This window comes from Macaca nemestrina, chromosome 7, assembly GCF_043159975.1.
Source record: "Macaca nemestrina isolate mMacNem1 chromosome 7, mMacNem.hap1, whole genome shotgun sequence".
Taxonomy (NCBI): Eukaryota; Metazoa; Chordata; class Mammalia; order Primates; family Cercopithecidae; genus Macaca; species Macaca nemestrina.
In genome coordinates, this window is record NC_092131.1 from 148,551,557 (window position 1) to 148,576,737 (window position 25,181).

Here is a 25,181-nt window from a genome sequence, read left to right on the forward strand (position 1 = left end):
GCCCTAGGGGTTTACTATAGGCTGAGTGGTCAGAGAATATCAGAGAAGGAGGTAGGATTTATCCTAAGTTTGAATTGCAAGAAGGAGCCAGAAATTCTCCCACCTTACAGAGGGGAGAATATTCTAAGCAAAGCAAACAGCTACTGCAAAAGGTCTAAAGTAGGAATGAGCTTGATGTAGATAATGAAGTCAAAAAGGTCAGTGTGACTCAAGAGAAGTATGGGGGAGGGAGAATTAAGAGTCAATATTGAAAAGTGAGGGAGGGATAGAATATGTTGGGTGTAATAATCCAAAGTAAGAAGCTTGAGTTCCAGGTATTAAAGGGAGTCTTTTCACAATTTTACTCAAAAGGAGTAACATGATTTGATTTATGTTTTGAAAAGGTCATTTTGTTTGCTATGTAAAAAAAAAAAAAAAATTGAATTAGAGAAGAGTGTGTGTCTGGAAGAGGAGTCTATTGCTTAGTTGAAGCAAGAGAAATAAATTGTTAGCTGGTGTTTGTTTTGTTTTGTTTTGTTTTAACATCAAGTTGGCAAAAACCATGGTGTGACATATGTGCTCTAGGTGACCTATATCCGGAAGTGCCAGTGGGAGGAACCCCTTTAGATGGTAAAGCTAACCCTGTCTGTGGTATGCAGGAAGTCATATTAGGACTACATCTTGATGGATGAATACGATTTTGCCATAAGGAACAGCAAGTCCAAAAACCCAGAATATGAAGATGGGGAACAAGTAGGAGGTTAATGAGAAGTTGATATGACTGGAGATGGAATACAAAGTGAGACGCAGTGGAAGGTAACTATGACTTGTACCCCTGAAGAAAATAAAAGGAAGTCTTTGAACCTGGACTTCAACTTCTTATTTTATTTTGATAAGAACACTTAACATGACATCTGCCCTCTTAACAAATTTTTAAGAGTGTATAATATATTATTGCTGACTCTAGGTACAATGTTGTACAGCAGATCACTAGAGCTTACTAATTTTACTGGGCTGAAACTTTATGCCCATTGAATAATAAGCCCCTAGCAAGCACAATTCCACTCTTCAATTCTATGAATTTGACTATTTCAGATATTGCATATTGGTGTTATCAGGCAATATTTGTCTTTCTGTGACTGCTTATTTCAATTAGCATATGTCCTCAAGGTTCATCATGTTATCACATATTGCAGAACTTCCTTCTCTTGGAAGGCTAAATATTATTCCATTGTATGTATATATCACAAGGTCTCTATCCATTCATCAGCTAATGAACTTTTAGGTTATTTCCACATCTTGGTTATTGTGATGCTGCAGTAAACATAGACATGCTAATACTTCTTCAGGATCCTGATTTTAATTCTTTTGGGTAAATACCCAGAAGTCAGATTGCTGGAACATATGGTAGTTCTATTTTTAATTTTTTGAGGAACCTTCATGCTGTTTTTCATAGCAGCTACACCATTTTGCATTTTTACCCACAGTGTGCTAGGATTGCAATTTCTCTACATCCTTACAAGCACCTGACTTTTGTTTCATTTTGGTTTTGTTTTCATTTAATGATAGCCATCCTGAAAGGTGTGGGGTGGTATCTCATTGTGGTTTTGATTTGTATTTCTTTGATAATTAATGACATTGATCATTTTGCATGTATCTCTTGACCAGTTGTATATCTTCTTTGGAGAAATGTCTATTTAAATCCTTGGCTTGGTTTTTTTATTGTATTATTAGGATTTTTTGCTATAGAGTTGTAAGAATTCCTGGACTTGGACTTCTGGGAGCAATTTATATTTGTGGTGGAAAATCTCATGAGTAACAAAAACAACCAATACAGACTTAAGATAGGGTCCTCTTTTAAAGTGCAACTTAATGGAATTAAGGGAATTTAACACATACAATTGCTTTCTTTATATTTATATTGCATTTTTGCCCAGAAAGAGTATTTTGCATACATTTAAAATTCCCATTAATTTAGAATAAGCTAGGGGTTGGCAATATTTTTCTCTAAAGGATCAGGTATCAAATTTCTTTTGGTTTTGTGGGCCATACAATCTCTGATACATCTACTCAGCTCTGCCTTGGTAATGCAAAAACAACCATAGCCAACGCATCAGTAAATGAGTGTTTCTGTGTTCCAGTAATATTTTGTTTACAAAAAGAAGTGGTAGGCAGGATTTGGCCTACAGGTCTAATCACAGTGCTGTGATTAGATTGTGTTATAATCGAGTATAATAGGCCACAAGAAGAGGAGTGTGGTAGCTTTCTACTGGAAAGAACTATATTTTGTTATTATCATTAACAGATTTTCTTGTAAAGCTCCCTATTTGCTGAAAATTATAACTGGTTTGCTCAATGTAGGAGCCCTGGTTTGTAAACTCTCATTTGGGTTTTCAGAGATTTTTGTCTTATTTCTTCTGCTTCTTACTTTTTTAAGGTAATCTACAAGCTTGATCTTGTCAATCAGTTGCTAGACATGTGAGAAGTTATTGTGGTATGGTTGTTTGAAAGAACTCATATCCTGAGACATTTCTTAAATTTTATATACATTTTTTTTCAGTGAGCATACTCTCTGGGTATTGATTTCAATTTAATAAGTATGTGTTGAATTGAATTGACTGAAATATCTGGTGGCCACACAAATATATACCCAAAATAAGCATTGTGGTTGATTATTCGTTATGTGAATACACATACAAATCACTCAAAAGAGGAGAAGCACTATTTTAAAGAAAAAATTGTCCTTTGGTCTTCTTAGTGGTGAGCCAATTCTGGCTAAGTTGTTTTTCCTTCAGACCTCTATCTTTACTGACCTTTTGGCCAATTATAAGCTTGTTAGTGTGATGCTTAGAAAGTCTCAACATGATACTGCTGGTTTCAGTGTCATAGATGGGAAACAGAGGTGTTGGGAGTAAGTAAAATTACATGTTCATACCACATCTCTTTTAATTAGTTTTCATCTCTAGAGGGTGAGTACAGAGTAATTTAGTAACACATACTTGTTATCTTAATTGACAAAAACATAGAGAGAAAGAGGTGAAAACAAATGGAAGGAAATAATTGCTATTTAAAGAACACATGAGAAGTATCTTTCCTGCTACATAAAATTTGACTTATTAATGAATTTTTAAGATTTGATATTGAGAACTTTTATTCTATTAGTGCCATTGAATTTTTATAGGATGCAGAATAGACCAAAGTTGGATTATGAAGTGTCTATTCAAACAGATGTGCCATTTGTCAGAGGTGGGGAAGTTAGGGGAAATTTGTTTCTGTGTCTTCGAGTAGTTTCCAGGGAAAGCATAATGCACATAAGCACGAGAAATCACATTTCATGTAGTGGAAGGAGCACTGGACTAGGAGTAGTCAATTTGGGTTTTAATTTCAACTTTGGCATTCCAGTATTTGGGTTGAATAAATGAGTGGCTATATGACATTGAGTCAGTCACCAAACCTCTCTTTTCTCTACCTATCTATTCATGTGTATATTGATATCAATTTGGATAATATCTGGATCAGAATAGGCTACATTATGCTCTAATAACAAACAGTGTCCCAAATCTCATTGGCTAAAACAGCTCAAGTTTATTATTTCTTTTTCATTCAATGTACCAACCTGGGGTCAGAAGGGGTCTCTGCTCTTCATTGTTACACAGAGACAAAGCTAATGAAGCAGAATCCATGTACTCGGAAAAGGTGGAGAACTGTAAGCATTTGGTAAAAATACCGATGACTGAGGAGAGGGAGCCTGAGAGAGGAAAAAAATACTAATGATTGCACAGATAATTTCTAGGGCTCTATATAAAATTATATGAAATTGTGTAGAAAAGTGTGGTTTCTCTTTAGATTCCTGCTTCAGAAAGTTAAGGATCTCCCTAGGTGTTATAATTATGGATGATCTAATTTTCTTTTGATTATCTTTATTACTGAATTCTGTGTAAACAGTATTAGTATTGTTTATTAAAGGCAAAAATAATATAACAAAAGCTATTTTTAAGTAATGAATCTCTTTCAAATGTCCCTTGCTTATCTTTTTTAAAAATTTATGAATGTATATAAATACCTTTAGTTTCTTCTATAATTCAGAATTTGGTGTCTGAGTTAATATTTCACGTTCTGTACTATTGTGATTTCATAACAATTGAACACATCTTTTCCATTTTTTACATGGAGTTATATGATTTTCTAACCTGTTTGTGCACAAAAATAATTCTGATTTTTCACATTTTATTCTTGAGATCTGGTCAGACTTACTAAGCTTTCTACTGGAGTCTCTGCCATAGGACTAATGGAGTCCTTACCTTTGCATTGTACCAAGAATACAAGGATAATCCTTTGTGTATTGTCTCTAATACAGGCAATACCCTACAATTTGGGGGAATATTTTGGCTTCAGTAATTTATCAACAAAGACCCTTCATTAGTCCCTTTTTTTTATTTTTGGTTATGAGACTTCCTTTTTATTACACCTATTTGGCCATACCTTACCTTCCTTGCCTTTTTTTTTTTTTTAACTGTCCCAGAGCTTTTATTTGACGTTTTCTATCGTTTCAGTATTTCAGTTCCTAGAGAGGATATTTTGTTGTACATTTATTTCTCAGAATTATTTATAAAACCATGGAACTTTAAAGCTGGCATTTGGTTTCAATCCCTTTCCAGCAGCTGGGGACACACTTGTGATTGTGGTTCTTTTCACTGGGGAGAATACATTGGTCCCTGGCTTTTGTCTCTTGTTTGTTAACCAGTTCTCAATACAAGGTGACCTGAAACAGTCTTCTGGCCTCTGGCAGTTTTGTTTACCTTCTTTCTTTTCTTTTTCTATCCCTCACTCCCTCCCTTACCTTGGTCTTACAACGTTTTTCAAAAATGATGAGCAGATTGTTTACCTCTGAATCCATTATTTGTATTATTTCTCACTTACCTGCAACTGAATCTGCATCACAGAAATTTAGTTGATTGCTGAGAGATTATTTTGGTAATGTGATAAGAGAATACAAATTGCAGGGGTTTTATAAGCACGACATATAATAATAAAACTTTCAAACAATCTAGCAGTATTTTTATAATTAGGACTTTGGTTATTTTTCCTTTGCTATGTACATCAGAAGTTTTTTGAGAAGTAAAAATAAACTATCTGAGAGTTTAAAAAGGAACTTAGTTTCTTTGCAGTCATTTAAAAAATAGATGTACAGAGATATAGTTATGATTTACAGAACAATAGTCACATTTTAAGTGGTACAGAAACATTGATGCTTTTTAATAAGCCAAATCATCACCTTATTCCTGTAAGATAGGGTCATCATACATCCAGGTTCACTGGGACAGTTTTGGCTCATGCCTCTTGTTCCAAGGTAATTATTAATAATGCACCATTTCACTCTAAAAAGTAGCCTGGTTTGAACAATAAATTATATAATCACTTTATTTAAAAGAGACTAACCTTTAAGTTAAATGAAGAAAAATATATATGTGTGTCCTACTTAAGGTTAATCTAGCAATTTCAAAATATTCAAATAACCGTGTATGATATACTAACACAAATGAGTTAAAGAATATAAAGCTGATGCTTAATCATTTTCCTTTTACATTTAGATATGCAAAAATACTAGAATCTCCTAGCAGTTAAATGATATAGTTTAAGAGAAAAATCATGCTTAAGGCGAATAAAAATCTTAATTTTTACTTCATCCAACATTTACAGTTTTAGTTTTTCTGTGTTTGGTATATCTTTCTTAGTACATGATTTTAAAAACTAACATGCAAAAGGTTCATTGCACAGTAAATGACACCCTTCATTTTATAATGGTTTATTTATATATGCATTAAAAATGTAACTGGATAACCCTGAGAACTGCTTTACAAAATTCTGCTATTCTTCACACTTAAAACACAAAACCTATAATTAAAAAAGAAATGAGCAATTTGTCCATTAGCCAGAGTCAGATTATACACTTTAAATCTGGAGATTTTGTAAACACACTAATAATATTTTACAAGCCTAAACCAGTTTGAAGCCTGAAACACAATTTCATTTATCTTTATATTCCAAGCTTTATGATGTCACAGAAAGTGTCCATCTGTTCAGCTGAGATTGCTTCAAATAGTGAGTGGTCAGAAAGACTTAGATGATAAAGGTCAAAGGAGCCTCTTGACCCTGTGATACTTGCCAAAGCAATTGGAGCATCAGGGCTGATATATAGTTAGATACAGTTCGCTAAAGCAGGCTCCACTTTAATTGGTAGTGATAGCAAGAATACACAGTAAAGTCACTGCTGAAAGAAAACAAAAAGTATCCAATATAGTAATTTATTACCAGTCAGTGGGTTTCACGCACTAGGTTGTTTTACCCCTGCAGTGGTGAGAGAAAGCAAAAAGGTACTCTAACACTTAGCTGAAAATGGATGCCCTGCTGATACCCAAGATGCGTAGTGGCCCCATGATTGCCCGTGCCATTAGCTTGGTAATGTTGTCTCTATTGTAAACTCAGCTCCCCATGTTCTTCCTGTGCATCAGCTGCAGATTGAAGGCTTTCTCCTTTGTCTTCTATTTGCCCTGCCAATCATGCTGCTCTCCACCCGACCGGATGGAAGGAGACAGTTTTACTGCCAACAACTATCTTCAGCAACCTAGGGCTCAAAGAATCTGAAAATGAATGGTTGGCACTTTCATTTACACCTTGCTGTTTGATTTACGCGTTGTTGGGATTTTTTTTGTGTGTGTTCCTATCATTCCACCAATGGTTTCCAGATTTTTCATATCTTTGCATAACTAGTATACACCTGTATGCTTATGGCTCCCTATGAAATTAAATTATTTGTTACAAATGTTGACATGTATTTGGTGCAGTATGAGCACAGCTCTTTGTGAATATTTTTTATTTAATCAGTTAAAAAATTCTTTTAAAAATAGTTACTGGTTTCTGTCAATGAAGATAAAATTCCCATGGGGAAATATGAACGAGCTCTTCAATATCTCGATTTTTTTCCTTAAACATCTTAAGAAAAACTATATAGCACCAAGAAAAGATAAACTAAAGCAGATACTTTCCTAATTGCAAGCACAGTTGCAGTAAAATAAATCTTATTTCACATTTCCAGTCATATATGGGAGGTGTAGTTTGTGTTTTTGGTTTGTGTTTGTGCTTAGTTAAAATATGGATACCTTTTCAAATATTTAAATTGACTTCAAGGATCACTCGATTTCAAGACTGATGGATACACTGTTTTCGTCAAATCACAATAGAAATATATTCCTGAAGTAATTACAGTAGAAAACAATATTAGCTTGGCATTTACAATTAAACACTAAACTTAAACTTGATTTGGATTTTCTAACTGAGGGCTCAAATAGTATAGAAAAAGTATGTTACTGTATACATTTTTCATGGATAAAATAGTCTTTTATACATTTTGTTTGCATTTGTAAAGTTAAAATTAGATAATATTGTGATTCTATGAAAATGTATTTTCTTTCTTTCTTTTTTCTTTTCTTTTCTTTTCTTTTTTTTTTTTGAGACAGGGTCTTACTCTGTCACCCAGGCTGTAGTGCAGTGGCGTGATCAGGAAATATATTTTCAATTAAAGTTTAAACACTCTAGGTTAGATCATGGAAATGGTAAGTTGTTGAAAAGTATGTTATTTTGTTTCTCTTTCTACACACACACACGCGCGCGCGTGCACACACACACACACGTACACGTACGTTTCAGTTTTTAACTTAAGCAAACAATATCTGGAATTTTTCTGAGACTAGCCCTAGGTATATGAGGAGTTAGAAAAGACCAGATTCAGGCTGTCCTTTACCAGCTGCTTTCATTGTGGCCAGGTTCTTAGCATTGTATTGGGTTACCCCAAGGAAAGTTTGATGAGGAGCATGTTCAAGCCAGCTCCCATCTATTTTAGAAACCATGGTGCTTTGGACATCAAAACAACTAGGGACTTTAATGTTTTAGGTTAGAATGAAGCCTTACCATCTTTTCAAGGACAGAAGGAGAGACATTTCAGAAAAAAAAAAAACTCCTCATAGCGTGTTTGTGTACTGTGAGTGATGGTTTGACTTCCTTAATAAAATTATTTATTTAGCTATTACAATATTAATTAATTGACTAATGAATTAGTTAATTTGCTGCTGGAATGGAGACTAGGCACTCATGCCTAGTCTTATGCCTTATGTCATAAATCTTCACAAACCAAGGAATTCTTACGTCAATATCTATATGTTTTCAGTTTTATTATTTAGGCTAAATAATTCTAAGGTAAAAATTGTATGAAATAATTTTAGCACTGGATAAATATTAATCTGTCATTACATTTATGAAGAATGCTTTTGCTTTTTTTCTAACTTGTATTTTCTACTTTAGAATATTCAAATGGACAAGGCAGCAGCAAAGGAGAAGCTTATAGATTAGGAAAATGACTAGCTTTAGGAAAGAGGACAAAAAAGAGGTAAACCAATATAGGACTCTCCATCACTAATGGAAATACATATTTTAAGGGAGGTAGCACAGTTCTCAGAATAAGTTGGATCCCAGTGGTAAACAGCCCTCAGAGACAAAAAGGTAGATAAGGAAAATAGCATTTACATTGTACTTTCCATGAAATTTTTATGTGGTTATGTGTATTAAATCAGTTAAAGTAGATGGCATGTCTTGATGTATTTGAAGGGGGAAAATTTAAAAGCATTTTCTTTTCCTGGATGTTATGCCAGTAATATATAGAGTAACTTGAGTTTTCAGGTATGGTTTATGTTGTAATTTAAGACTTTCCAAAATATGGTGTAGCAGTATCAGTTTTCATGTATCACTAATGGATTAAGGCTGAATTTTAGGAAGTGAATGCTTGACAGTACAGAGAGGATCCTGACATTTATGGACAATAAAGAAACCTCTCTCACTCTTCAAAACACAGCCTTTGTGGTAGGCTCTATTATTATGATGTTGTTGATGTGCCCCTTTCTAGACATGAAATAAACATGTGTACACATTGGTGTGTGCATGTATATAGTTTTTTAATGTAGAATTGAGATACTATAGAGCTGTTCTGCAAGTTGCTTTGTCAAGTCAAAAATATTTGGCAGACATCTTTCAATATCAGTACATGAAGATCTACCCTGGTTAGATTTTTAACTAAACTTCCAATACATACTATTTTAGTTTTACTTTTGGAAAATCCTTGATGGGGAAGCAATTTGGGACTATATGCTAATATACAATTATTACTAGTTTATGCTATTATAATGTTACTCTTCTTTCATTTACTTAATACTACTGCATATATCAATTTCGAATTACAGGGATTAAAGAAGGGCGGTTACTCACATAAATGGACCTAGAAAAACCATTTAACTTATTCAACATCAAGAAAATACATGAATCAAGTGAGTTTTTAAAATAGCAACAGTAATCATATCAGGTGAAATTACAGTAACCTACCATTTCTACTATTATTTAATTTTTTTCTGACAGCTTAAGCAAATGCCAAAATATAAAAAAAAAAAAGATGAAGAGAAGGAAAAACATTACCTTTATTCAAATAGAGTAATAGTGGACACTGCATATAAAATATTAATAGATCAGAAAACCTAATAAAACAAAAAATAATGTTCAGCGTGGTAGTTGGCTAAAAACAAAACATATGTACTTACATGAAAACACCAATTAGAATATATAATGGAATTAAAATTCCATTCATAATAGCAATAAAAAAGAAAATAAATAGGAATAGATTTCATAAGAAATGTGCAAGAGCCACATGAAACCATATTTTAAAAATTACTAAAAGACACAGAAATGCCTTAATTTAATAAAATAATATAGTCCCACAGGGAAAGCACACTAATTTAAAGGTTTCCATACTCACAACTCTATATATTTAATAACAATCCATTTCAAACTCTCCTTAGTGGGTTTCCAGGAACCAATGAGTGGATTATAAAATTCTTCTTGAAAAACAAGTATGTGAATTGAGCTAAAAAAACTTTAAAAATAGCAGAATAATGGCTGGAGCCTTCCTTCTTCCTTCTCAGATGTCAAACATATTATCTATCTTTCTACATATTTATCTACACACACAAACACACACACAGTAAAATAGTAGCACTTGGTACAAGTTCAAGAACAGAAAAAGAGATAAATGGGGGGGAAAAAATGGTCCAAGAATGAGCATGTCATAACCTACTCTTTGTTAAAGATGGCACTTAAAGTCTAAAAGGAAAGTTAATAAAAGGCTTTTGTATAATTAAGTGTGATTTTTGTATAAAATATAAAATTATATCGCTTCTCTCTACCTTTCACAAAAATAAACTTCAGATGAATAAAAATTTTAAATGTAGAGGGATAAATTACTAAAGGAAAACACTTGATAAATTATTTAGTAATCATGTTACAAAAGGCCTAAGAAGCAAAATTTCAAAAAAAAAGAAAAAAATGAATTTTCACTATGTAAAAAATTATATTGTAAAAACCTCAAAAACTTACAAGCCAACTTAAAACCTAATAACAGACTTGAAAAAAATCTTTGTAATATTCAATAAAGTATTAATATCTCCATATATAAAGGGACTCACACAAATTGAAAAGGAAAAGATAAATAGTAAATGAAGAAATTGGGCAAAGATTAACACTTAAGCCACAGAAAAATACAAATAGTCATTAAGCTTTTCTCACTAAAAGCCCACAATGCAAATTTCCTCTTGTTAATAAATATTAAAAGAAGTACTAAATTTTTTGACAGCATGACAAAATAATAACTTATATATATCCACATTTGTTGAAATGTGTTTTGAAACAGACTTGCTGGAGCAGCCTCGCAATTTAGTCAATACTTTAAAGACAGCATAGCTTTTTACCCTGAAATTTCATTTTAAAGAATTTTTAAAAGAACCAGAAAGTATCCAATGATTGTATTTTTAGAAAAATAATGGAAAATGCTACTTTTCATTTGTAATCTATGGAGAAATGGCTTATGTAAGGATAACTTATGTCCTTTTCCAAATTACCCCAAATTCTGCATCAATACGATTTTTGAGGAGACTTAGTACAAAGTTAGGGCTATGGCATCCAAGCATACCAGAACCCAAGAGTGGAGGCGTCCTAACTGAAGCTCTGGGTGGACAAGAAGCCACTGATGAAAGCAATCTGTTATAGAACAAGTTGACTTTTGACTGACCTTGTAATTAGGTGCTTAAATGGGCTAGTGTTGTAAGACATTTATTTTTAGGCGACAGTTTCTTAAGTGAATTTCTCTGGTCACACAGCAGTTAGAGATGGGCTAACTGAAATGTGCAGGACTGACACCCAAAGGCTATATCCCATGTTACCATAAACAAAAGCATACTTAATTTTTAAAAGTGTGCTAGTTTTTATTATTTTTAAAAGACCTGGAATAACACCTTCAACCATCATATTTCACTATTTAATAGGTTACCAAATGGAGCATGTCATGAAATTAATATGTTGTCCTCCATGATTATATGATCCAATGTTATCTGATATTTTAGGCTCAATGAAGTCTTCTATAAAATACCTCATGTTTTATGAACTCATAACAGAACAAACTCCTGCTGATATGCACAAAGTTTGAGACATGTCCAGCTTTTAAGAGACTGGAGTGGGTGAAGAATAATGACACTTATGCATATGATGATGATGAAAGGTAAAGGTTGGAAAAGATATTAGAATGTCATGGGAAGTCCAAGGAAGGCAAGATTGCAGCTGGAAGGGCAGATTAGTAAGGGTTTAGGGAAGGTGGTCTCTTGAGGGAAATGAGCTTTCTTCAGGACTACAATTTCTGTAGATGGGTGTTAGGGCATTTTCCGCATGAAAAGAGACACAAAGGCAGAGCAATCACAAAGATCATAAGGCCAAGATTAACTATTAATAGCAGAAGAATCAGGCAGCAGTGCCAGGCACATACTGAAGTTAGGAGACGAGGCAAGAAAAGAATATTTTTATTCTATATTATTTTTAATTATCCGTAGAGACAAAGTCTTGCTATGTTGCCCAGGCTGGTCTCAAACTCTTGCACTCAGCCTCCCAAAATACTGGGATTACAGGCATGAGCAACCACACCTGGCCAGAAAAGAATTTAAGTGAGATGAATTAGGCTGCAAGCTCTGCTTCAGGAACTGTGACTGTCTGTTCTGCTCACTGTTGCGTCTTCCACGTATAGCACATCACCCAGCACATAGGAGATACTTTTGATGAGGAGATATATTAATTAATGGTTAACAAACTATAAAGGAATTGATGTGGTAGGAAAGGCATTGAAGAAAGAGAGTGGATTCAGAGAAGGGAAAGAAAAGGTAATATCTAGATATAAGCTTGGTGGACTGGGAGAATGTTGTTGCCATTACAAGGAACAAAGATGTCAGGAGATGAAGTGGACTTCCTTAGTGAGAAACTTGGTGTTGCAGTAACCATGGTTTTTTGTTTGTTTTGTTTGTTTTTGAGATGCCCAGGCTGGAGTGCAATGGCTCGATCTCAGCTCACTGCAACCCTCCCGGGTTCAAGCAATTCTCCTGCCTCTGCCTCCCAAGTAGCTGGGATTACAGGTACCCGCCATCATGCCTAGCTAATTTTTGTATTTTTAGTAAACACAGGGTTTCGCCATGTTGGTCAGGCTGTCTCGAGCTCCTGACCTCAGGTGATCTGCTCGCCTTAGCTTCCCAAAGTGCTGGGATTACAGATGTAAGCCACTGCACCTGGCTTACCATGGCTTAATAAACGTATCAGAGCACAAATAATACCTTCTTGACATTTTTAAGTTAGAAATATTTTCCAATTTTTCAGTATGTTTCTCTGTAATTTGGTGCAAGGCCAGTCTGTACCAAAAACAAACAAATAAACAAAAGAATGTGATTAGGAGAAAATATAAAATCTTGACTACAAATCTAGAAAGATATTTTATATGTTGAAGTACCAATAACAAAATGTCACTTTTCCTGATTTTCAGGACCATGTTTAAATAAGCCTTTGCCATGTTGCCATGGAGTAGAAATCTGTCATTGTTCTTTCTTGTGTCGTTTTTCTATTCCAGGGTAGCCCTCTGTTTTATGATTGGAAGGAAATGAAAGCCCTGCTAGATTGGATATTAGACCTGAGCATCTCTTACTTTGCTAAGGCACTGGAATATCTGGCAGTGATGGAGCTGCCCTTAGATAGCCCCATTGTGGTGTTGAACATTTTTCATTTCACCCTTGAAAAAAGACTTTGTCTAATGTTATAGCTAAGAGGTTGGACACACATTTCTTGGGAATTATTCTTAGCTCTTTTGTTGTTGAAGTGTTGATAGTAAAGTTGAAGTTTATGTTTGTTCACCTCATTCCTTACAGTTAAAAGGAAAATATACTGCTTTCATTGGTCAGTACTATTTCATGCTTTCATTTTCCTGATTATGTAAAGGAATACAAATTTTTCATTTGATGAACTTTCTTGAGTACTACTAATTGCAAAATATTGATATGGGAAGTAACCCCTCTCCACTCCCCACCCCCCATTGAAGGAACCAGACATGAAACCTGCCCTCAAATAGTTCACACCAGAAAATATATTTCCTAGCTGGAAGGAGCCTCAGTCACACTTTCACGCATGAACAGGTTCTGTGAATGCCTAAGGCTAAAAATATGATACAGAAAGTCATTGCTAAAGAGTTGAAGGGAGAGAGAATATGGGGCTGGGGAGGACAAGAATGAAGTATTAAAGGAGGTAGGATTTGGGATAGAAGCTGAGAAGAGGGGAAGGATTGCTATTTGAGTAACAGGCACAGGGAAAAGCACACACTTGAAAATGAGTTAAACGTGTAGGGCGTCAGTCAGAGAAATCTGACCACATGAAAGAAGAGGGATGCAAAGTTACACAGGAAAGGGAAAAGGAACTTGACTGGAAGTCTGGATAGGCCAACTCAATGAATTTGAACTTAATTCTACAGACACTTGGGAACTATTGAGAATTTAAAAGTAACATACTCGAAGCACTTTTTAAAATATACTCGATTACTCCAGTAAATATACTCTAAACTCCAGGCTGCTGTGCAGCCTAGGTTTGAAGCAGACAACAAGTAAAAATGTTCTGGGGAAAGCTACATTAAATGACAAAAGGTCCCCAGACTCAGTTGATGAAGATGCGGAAGGAGAGAAATGTTGTGCAAAATAAGGATTTTCACTAGTGTAAGAAGATCGTAGATCCTAATGTCAATACATTTTTATTTCTCTTCAATTATAAGATTATTTCTGCTGTATAAAGGTAATAGAGATGCAGCAATAAAAAAGAATGTAATATTGACACATGCCACAACATGAATGAATCTCAAAAACATGTTAAGTGAAAGAAGCTGAATAAAAATGTCCACATATTGAGTGATTTTATTATCATGAAATGTCCAGAAAAGGAAAATCTGTAGACATAGAAAGTAGATTAATTGTTGCCTGGAAGTGGGAGTGGCAATGGGAAATGAGAGCAAGGGATCTTTTTGTGGTGAAATAAATGGTCTAGAACTGAATTATGGTGAGGGCTGCACAACTCTGTAAATGCAGTAAAAATCATTTAATTAAACACAATGGGTTAATTTTATGCTATGCAAATGGTCATAAAGTTGTTAAGAAAAGAAATAAAACATTAAAACATGGGCTTGGAATTAGAATGACCTGGGTTTAAAAGTTACCTCTACCAGTCATTACCTGCGTGATTGTGGACCAGCACACAGAATTATCTAAGTCTATAGCCTCCTATCTTGGAACACACAAGGTGTACTCCACTGGAATTTTCTAAAGCTTAATGACTAAATTTGCCTTGCGCTTAGTCTTAGACATGGTGAGTTCTCACATAGTAGATTCTAAATGTATAATTATCTAATGAAGAATAGACAGTTGACTTAAAATTATTTTATCTCAAAGCTACATTTCTTATATAGTTTGTAATATTATTGATAGTATGTGTGATGTATGAACTATGTAAAATATGGTAACAGATCTAATTGGGAGAATCTGTTCCTCCAGATTTAATTTAACTTAATTTTTTAAAAGTTTCAGTGAAGTTAGTTCGGGTATTCATTTTAAAGATTTATTTAGAAGTTGAATTTAAAAGGTTGTTTTGTCTTTACAACCACTTATCCTGTAAATAATTGTGTTTTAGCATAGCAGATCAGGTTAGGATTGACAAAGGAAACCTCAAATCTCAGGTTAGGATATTCAAACATTTTCAGCTCAGTTTCTGGAACTCCATCTTGATTGTGAAAAAGGCTTAATTAGGACATTGGCACAGAAAAAATTTACCTTTATTGACAAAGACATTAAAATTTGAATGATGCACCATGCATTTGAGACTTTAATTAAAATTGTTTACGGAATAAGGAATAGTAAAGTATAGCATAAAACCAAGCAGCATCAGTGGATGCACTGAAGCAATAAAAGAAAAATTAGCGAGCAGCCCCAACATGAGGATGAATTGTATTCCCAGTTTGCAAATGGGTTGCTTGGAGCTTCGATTGTTATTTTCCTTAGGAAACAATTGTATAAAGGGTACTTGGTTTCTAGGCTGTCTCACTAAAGTCCCTTTGACCTGTGGTGTAATTGTGTGTCTTATTAACAGCAGCATTTTATTTTTCAACTTTTATTTTAGATTTTGGGGATACATGTGCAAGTTTGCTACCCGGGTATATTGTGTGATGCTAAGGTTTGGGGTATAAATGAGCCATCACCCAGGTACTGAGAATAGTACCTAACAGCTAGTTTTTCAGCCCTTCCCCATCTCCCTCCCTCCCCACTCTAGTAGTCCCCAGTGTCTATTGTTTCCATCGTTATGTCCATGAGTGCTCAATGCTTAGCTCCCTCTTATAAATGAGGACATGTGGTATTTGGTTTTCTGTTGCAGCTTTAATTTCCTTAAAATAATGGTTGCCACTTAACAGCAGCATTTGAAACTCCACTAAGTCACTCTTGTAGTGATTTTTTAAGAAAATAAATTTTAAACTCCCACCCAAGGAGAATAGGAATTCCCAGAGCTTTTCTATCCACATGTGTGTAGGGCTATAGATGGCTAGGCAAAAATGGCCCCAGTATGGAATTAATTTATCATTTTCATAAGTGAAGGGATCTACCTCAATTTGCTCCATAAGCTGAGTTTTTCTAAATTAAAACAACAGTCATATAGGCAAAAGTTGTGTTTCAAAAGCTGTTAAGTTTTCTACCTATGTTTGTCTTTTTTCAGTTAAAATGGCATCAGAGCTATACCAGGTAGGATGGTACGGTGATAAACTTGTATCTCCTTGAATGAGGCCTACTTACTGGTCTACTCTAGGTGCTTCTCATTGGTTCACAGAGGGTAGGGAGGAAAGAAGTTAAAGTCAGCATTGTTTCTGAAAGATCGTCACCCTCTGCAATTTCTCAAGTCACTTTGGTGACACAGTTGGGGAAGGAAAAAGCAGAGCTTCTATACCTACAAAAGCAGAGTCCCAACTTGCACCACCTTGCTCTGGCTCATTGCTGCTGTGTGAGAGCAGAAGGTCCACTCCAGGCCTCCCTGACAGGAATAGCAGAATGCAAATAGCACTGTCTTACACTACTACCTTTGCTGCCTGCTAAGGGTGGAAGTCAGCTACCCACCACTCAGTCCCCCTACCCATTCAGCCCTACTGGCACCAACTTGGTTGTGAAACTGGAAGGTCAACTTACCTTGTCTTATTGTTTCTTGATGAGACAAGAAGTTGAGCTCCTGCTTGGCCTCACTAATACCAGGATGAGAGAAGAGCAGTTTTTCCTTTGGTGCTGAGTGGAGTAGGGTGAATACTGTCTAAAGGACTTTCTATTCTGTTAGGCCCCCTTTTTCTTAGTCCTTTGGTTAGATCAGGCTTGTCCAACCTGTACCCCAGGGACTGCAGCAACCCAGGATGGCTTTGAATGGGGCCCAACACAAATTTATAAACTTTCTTAAAATGTTGTGAGTTGTTTTGCAAAATTTTTTTTTAAGCTCATCAGCTATCAATAGCGTTAGTGTTTAACTAAAATATAACGCTAAAATAGTGTTTATGTGTGGCCCAAGACAATTGTTTTTCTTCCAATGTGATCCAGGGAAGCCAAAAGATTTGACACCACTGGGTTAAAAGGGATAGGCTTTTCTTGGGGCCTTTCAGATCTATGCCTTCTGGCAGTTTGAGGCCACTGGTTTCACCATAACCTCTTCTGGGATATATGGGAGACAAGGTGAAAACCCAGGGAATTCACTATAGTGTTGTTTGTTCCTCAGGTCCTGAGGTTCCTTGTTAAGCAGGCTTCTGTCTACCTTCCAGAGACTATGTTTGTTTGTTGTTTATGTCCAGGGTATTTTAATTGTAAGAGGGAGGACCTCAGTTTTAAACATTTTATAATTTACATTGTGATGTAGTTTTAAACCATGAATTAGGAGGGCACATTATCATTTTCAAAACTTAACTTTTTATGACTGATTTCCAAATTAAATTGCAGTATGGATAAGAATGAAGATTTGAGCAGATACTGTTTCTTTTAAATTTATTGAAGATTTTTATCTTTCTTTAAAAAAAGTTCAATGTGTGCCATAAAGAATGTATATTCTTTATATCACTGGTACATATGTTCATATTGTACATTTGTGTTTGTGTACACACAAGTGTCTGTAGCAACTTGAAAATGATGTATTCTTTCTAGTTCATAAGTGCAGGTATGTATGTTTTAGTATTTTTATACATACATGCTTTACCAAAGTTATTAATTATGTTTTGTTTCATATTTTTAATACAGAATATTTTATGCCCTTGAGTTATCTGTTTCTGATAGGCTTGTGCTAAAAACAGTATAATGACTGTAATTTTGTTAATTTATCTTTATAATTATATCCAGAGACTATGCTATTAGATACATAAACATTCATGATTTCTTGGTAGATTTTCTTTTTTGTGGTGCTATTGAGAGAAGAATTATTTTATTAATTTTATTTTTGGATTGTTTATTGCCAGAATTACAATGGAATTTTTCTGTTAGTCGGTTTTTGCACTGCTGTAAAGGAATAACTGAGACTGGATAATTTATAAAGAAAAAAGATCTAATTGACTCACAGTTCTGCAGGCTGCACAGGAAGCATAGTGACTGCTGCTTCTGAGGAGGCCTCAGAAAACTTAATCATGGCAGAAGATGCAGGAGAAGTAGGCATGTCTAACATGGCTGTAGCAGAAGAGAGAGTTGTGGGGAGGTGCCACACACTTTTTAAACAACCATATCTCATGAGAACTCACTCACTATACAGTACCAAGGGGGCATGGTGCTAAACTACTAGAAACCACCCCCATGATCCAATCAGTTCCCACTAGGCCCAGCCTCCCGCATTGGGGATTACATTTCAACATCAGATTTGGTTGGGGACACATATTCAAACTACATCATTCCACCTTTGGCCTCTCCCAAATATCATCTCCTTCTCACATGGTAAAATAGAATCATACTTTCCCGACAGACCCCAAAGTCTTAACTTGTTTCAGCATAAACTCAAAAGTCCAAAGGTCAAAGCCTCATCTGCGACAAGGCTCTTCCCTTTCACCTATGAGCCTGTAATATCAAAAACATGTTAGTTACTTCCGTGATACCATGGAGGTACAAACATTGGGTAAATACTCTCATTTCTAAGGGGAAAAAATTGGTCAGAAGAAAGGGACTATAGGTCCCATACAAGTCTGAAACCCAGCAGGGCAGTCAGTAAATCTTAATGCTCAAAAATAATCTCCTTTGACTCCATGTCTCACATCCAGGGCATACTGGTGCAAGGGATGGGCTCCAAAAACCATGGGCAGCTTCACCCCTGTGGCTTCCCAGGATTCAGCCCCCACAGCTGCTCTCATGGGCTGTTGTTGAGTGTCTGCAGCTTTTCCAGGCTGAGGGTGCAAGCTACTGATGAATCTATCATTCTGGGGACTGGAGGACAATGGCCCTCTTCTCATAGCTACACTAAGCAGTGCCATATGTGGGGACTCCATGTGGGGGCTTCAACTCCCCATTTCCCCTCCGCAGTGCTCTAGTAGAGGTTCTTCATGAGGGCTCCACCCCTGCAGCAGACTTCTGCATGGACATTCAGGAGTTTCAATACAGCCTCTGAGATCTAGGCAGAGGCTTCTAAGCCTCAACTTTTGCACTCTGCACATCTTCAGGCTTATTACCACATGGAAGCTGCCAAGGCTTACTGCTTGCACTCTCTGAATCAGTGGCCCAAGCTTATCTTGGCCCCTTTGAGCCACGACTGGTGCTAGAGTAGCAGGGATGCAAGGAGCAGTGTCCTGAGGCTGCTCAGGACAGTGGGCCCTGGTCCTGGCCCAGGAAACCATTTAGTCCTTACAGGCCTCTGGGCTTGTGATGGGAGAGGTTGCCATGAAGTTCCCAAAATGTCTTAGAAGCCTTCTCCTCATTGTCTTGGTTATTAGTACTTACCTCGTCTTTACTTGTGCAAATTTCTGCAGCCTGCTTGAATTCTTCACCTGAATATGGGCCTTTCATTTCTACCACATGGTCAGACTGCAGTTTTTCCACACTTAGTGCTCTACTTCTCTTTTACATATAAGTTCCAATTTCAGGTCATTTCTTTTCTCTACTTCTCTTTGCTCATATGAGATAAGATTTTAGAAGCAGCCAAGTCACATCTTGAATGCTTCAATCCTTAGAACTTTCTTCCACCAGATACTGTAAATCATCACTCTCAAGTTCAAAGTCCCACAGATCCTTAGAGCAAACCCACGAAACAGCCAGACTCTTTGCTAAAGCATAACAAAGTGACCTTTACTCCAGTTCCCAATAAGTTTCTCATTTCCATTTAAAACTTCCTCAACCTGGCCTTCACTGTCCATATCACTGTCAGCATTTTGGTTGCAACCATTTAACAATTTCCGGGAAATTTTAAATTTTCCCTCATCTTCCTGTCTTCTTCTGAGGCCTCCATACTCTTTCAACCTCTGCCCATTACCCAATTTCAAAGCTGCTTTCACATTTTCAGGTATCTTTGCAGCAATGCTCCACTCCTCAATGACAATTTTCTGTGTTAGTTCTTGCACTGCTCTAAAGAAACACCTGAGACTGGGTTATTTATAAAGAAAGGAGTTTTAATTCATTTACAGTTCTGCAGGCTATAGAGGAAGCATAGTGGCTTCTGCTTCTGAATAGGCCTCAGGAAACTTACAGTCATGGTAGAAGGCAAAGGGAAAGCAGGCCTGCTTTACATGTGGCTGGAGTAGGAGCAAGGGAGAGGGGATCCCACACACTTTTTATATGACCAGATCTCATGAGAACTCAATCACTATACAGTACCAAGCGAGGGGGATGGTGCTAAACTATTAGAAACTGCCCCAGTGATCCAATCAGCTCTCACCAGGCACCACCTCCAGCACTGGGGATTATACTTCAACATGAGATTTGGGCAGGAACACAGATCCAAAAAATATCAATTTTCTACATTGATATTGTGCACTACAATCTTGCTAAACTCATTTGTTAGTTCAAATAGTTTGTGTGTGTGTGTGTGGATACCTTAGTGTTTTATATATACAATATTATGTAATCTGCAAATATAGACAATTTTTTGCATCAGGAATTATACTTCAACACGAGATTTGGGCAGGAACACAGATCCAAAAAATATTAATTTTCTACGTTGATATTGTGTACTACAACTTTGCTAAACTCATTGGTTAGTTCAAATAAGTTTTTTTTTTTTTTTTTTTTTGTGGATACCTAAGTGTTTTCTATATATGATATTATGTAATCTACAAATATAGACAATTTTACTTCCTTCCTTCCAATCTGGATGCTTCTCATTTATTTTTCTTTCTTAATCACCCTGTCCAGGACGTCTATTACAATGTTAAATAGAACCAACAAGAAAGGACATACTTGTCCTATTCCTGATCTTAGGAGGAAAGCATTTGGTTTTTCACCGTAAGTGTTATGTTAGGTGTGGGTTTTCCACAGATACTCTCTATCAGGTTGCAGAAGTTCTTTTATATTCCTAGTTTGTTGGATGTTTTTTATTATGAAATTGTGTTTGATTTTTTCAAATGCTTTTTGTGTATCTATTGGGATAGTCATATGTTTTGTTTTTTATTCTATTAATATGATACATTATGTGAATGGATTTTTGTGTATTAAGTCAACTATATTTGTACGATAAATTCTAGTTGGTCATGGTGTAAAATTATTTTTAGGTTTCGCTAGATTTGCTTTGTGAGTATATTCTTGAGGATTTTTGTGTCTATAATTATAAGAGTTATGGGTCTGTAGTTTTCTTATCTTGTGATATCTGTTTGGTTTCAGTATTTGGGTAGTACTGGCCGCTTAGAGTGAGTTGGGAAGTGTCCCCATACCACTTGTATTTTTTTGAAGGTATTTATCAAGAACTGGTATTAACTCTGCTTTAAATGTTTGGTAGAAATTAACAGTGAAGTCATCTGGACCTGGTCTTTTCTGTATAGAAAGATATTTAACTACTAATTCAATTTCTTTACTGGTATAGGGCTGTTCTGCTTTCTATTTCTTCTTATGCCAGTTTTGGTTGTTTATGTCTTTTTAAAAATTTGTCCCTTTCATCTTGATTTCCTAATTTGCTGGCAGATAGCTATTCATAGTATTTCTCTGAGATTTTTTAAAAAACCTTTGTAAGATCAGTGATGATACCCCTCTTTCATTACTTTGATTTTTCCCCACTAATTATTTAGGAGTGTATTGTTTAATTTGCACATACTTGTAAATTTCCCAAATAATGATAAGGTTGGCAAATGGGACTTCTCAGGGAGCTGGGAGGCAGGTGAAATATTGCCAGTTTTGTGGCGATGAGGATTTTTGAGGGTCTTTAAACATATATGTCTCGTCCATTGACTGGTAGGCTGCTGGTTTTCAGGGCCACCATGATTGCCAAACTGCTGATTTTCAAGACTGTGGAGCTAGAGAGGGGCGATGAGAAAAAGGCAAATTAAAATGCTAGGACGCTCACTGTTATTACTGACATCCAGCCATTTTACTAGGGAAGATAAGATCCTTATCACAAACCTTTGGTTATTTCTTGAATTCTTTTGCCTTTTTTGAAGGAGCATGTTTTCAGTGGACTTAATTAACCCAGAAGTTCTGCCCCTACCACATTTTTAATATAACTATTATACTTTTCCTAATATTTCTAAAAAACTCTTTTTCTTTTATTCATTTTATTTTTACTTTTTTTTCTTCCATAACTTCTTGGACATTTTTATGAATGTCATTCCTCTGATTTCTCTTTGATGGTCATAAATAATACATTTTCAGTCCCTTCTATGGCACTAATTTTATCTGGAATTAACATATGTTTCAGCTTTTATATTTGTAGCTATCTTTCCAAGTATTACTTTCCCTATGTTATAGAAGTTTGGTTTGCAAGCTCATTTCTAGAGAAAAATTTTTTCTCTTGGGTTTTTTGTTTTGCTGTATTCTCTCTCTCTCTCTCTCTCTCTCTCTCTCTCTCTCTCTCTCCCCCTCCCCGCCCCCCCGCCCCAGCTGATATTGTCTGTTAGTTTTAGGTACGTGTCTGCATACCTTATCAAGGCCTTTAGTCTAGAATGGTACCTGGACAGCATTAATGTTGGGTGTATGTCTGTCTAATCAGTGAACTAGCTTATGGGTTGATTGAGTTAAAAGTTAGATTAGGATTTTTCTAGGTTGTCCACCTGCCAATGGCCTGACATTTAGCCTCAGAAGTTGACTCTAAGGCCTTGTTATCTGCTTATAGACTTGTTGGTAAGCAGGCCTGTGACTTTAGCTTCACTTAGCACTTTGTGTTTCTTTCCATTTGTGGTCTTCCAACATGTTTATTTTGTTTTTGAGCTTAGCTAAACACTTTAAGTTTTTTTTTTTTTAAATTAAAAAAGCTATTGTTGATGTGAATTAAACAAAAATAGTTTACTTCAAAGTCTAAATTTTGTCATCTTGACTAGAAATCAACTCATATTTTCAAAATATTTATAATTTGTTAATTTGTCATAACACAGTTAGTTATTTGAAATTTTTAGCAGCAAAGATGTAAACATCTACTGTAATTTCTTTTTATATCTAAGTCCCATATTCTCTACCTTTTTATGGCATAAGTTTTAAAGTTAACTACTTATAAGTTAGGTCATAAATTTATCTACATTGTAGACTTGTTTCTCAGAAAACTTTCTACATCAAGAAATTACACTCTCTTTTCCTGTCAAACTTATGATGTAGGCTAATCATTAAATAATTTCTCAGTAATATAGTAATATAGTACATGGATGTCAATTTTTTTGTGTGTCATCTGTGCCATCTCTCACTTGAAAAACTTCCATTGTTATAAACCTATTGATGGACATTCTTTCCCTTGATTGTAGATTCATAGTTTAAATTTCCTAATTCTTTTACTTTGCATTAACTACACTCCTAATGCTTCAGCTGTGACTTATAGTTTTTATTTACCTAAAATGTAGAAGTAATTTAGAAACTTGTGGAGTAACTAGAATGCGGATTCCACAGGGTCTTTCAGATTACTAAACTTTGTCTTCTTTGAACTAAATTGTATACACAGAATTCTTCAATTTTTACCTAGCTTATTAAAATATGTAATTAATGTGATAAGCACAACTGGGAAAAGAAGGTTGAGAACAAAGAGAATTAAAATTACTGGAAAGTAAATATCTCAGTTGCTATGAGTAGAATGCAGAAAGTGGAAAGTAGTATACCAGTGGTCAGAGGGATTGGAGAGCACAGATTAATCGGATGGGTTAGCTAAGTGGAGAACTGTTAAGGGGATTTAAAAAAAATTTTTTTAACTTAAAAATGAAATTAACCATGTAAAATAATGTAACTTATTTATATTGAGCAAAATGTAAATTTATGATTGCAATTAGGCACTAATTTTTTAAATGACTATATAATGAATCAAGCGAGTTTTGTTTTGTGGGTTTTTTTCTAATTAAACTGTATGGTTCACAATATGTCATCTTTTATTTTATGTTTGAATTTCACTAAGAATAATAAGGAGTTTTGTTCTAGAAAAGAATTTGAAAGATAATCAAGCTTTCCACAGGCCTAACTTGTACACTTTACATTAAAACATTTTTCATTTGAAGCTTCTGAGGTAGTTTTCTCAAGCTATCTGGTTTTCTCTGTTACATCCTTATTTGTCAATGGCATTGGTTATGACTCAGAGTTCTGCTGTCACTGTTAGTGTAATCCTACATCTTTAACACTATTTGCTATCTACTCTACAATTGAATTGCATCATCAGATAACCGGTCCAAGTCTAATAGATGGGGCTAAGTCTTTATGTTATAAGGCAAGGAGTGTTTAGGTACTAATGTTATATGTGACTAGTTCATTAGTGAATGTTTTCACATGATGATGACTTTTCCTTCCTTATGCAACTCAGTGACTGTGGTGTATTATAAAATGAGTGTTTAGCTAATAAAGACCCTTGTATGTTTTAAAAATAATAAATAAAAATATTATTTCATTCTTTGAAGAATCTAAGTGGATAATGTCATCAGTAGAATAGTTAGGAAAAACAGACTTGGGAATCTTGGTTGAGTTGTTTGCCAGATGGGTAACTTAGAACGAATCATTTCCCTTATCTCTCTCATTTTCCCTTAGTGTGAGGAGAGAGAGTCAAATTAGACAATTTCTAAATTCTTCATTCAGGAAGATAAGGAAATATCTAAAATGTTTTAGCAACTGCTGCCTATATTTCCTCACTTTGTATTTAAATATTTATATTGTGTTACTGTACGAAGTCACAAAAGTGAGAAGATGAGGGTAGCTTTAAGCATCAGTCTTATGTAATCTATTTCATGGTTGTAGTAGCTTGGGCAGGTCAAATTTTTTCATAACAAACTCATTGGGGGATCCAAAATGTTTTGAGAAAGAAGTTACCAGAACATGTTGCTAGAAAGTGCGTTTCTACCTTCAGAAGCTAGGAGTAAAACCAGTCTTGTTTAACCATTTTGTCTTTCTGAATCAGTGAGAAAAGGAAGAAGAAAGCACAAGAGAAACATAGTAGGCTGAAGGAAAAAGAAAATAAATCAATGCACTTTTTTGTTTTTCAGATAAAAGTGTTAGACCCGTACTTTTTCACACCTATTACATTTTTTTTTTTTTTTTTTGGTCTGAACAGTTGGTCCTTTCTGTTTTTCCTTTTTATATGTTCTTTGGATTGCTTACAGTTTGAATTTTGTGTTGTTGGCT

At 35.2% G+C, this 25,181-nt stretch overlaps 1 protein-coding gene across 8 annotated transcripts in view; it reads left to right on the forward strand.

Annotated features, from left to right (window-relative positions):
- Window positions 1-25,181, forward strand: part of LOC105490044 (WD repeat domain 72) — a 294,422-nt gene that overhangs the window by 106,313 nt on the left and 162,928 nt on the right. The window lies entirely within an intron of this gene.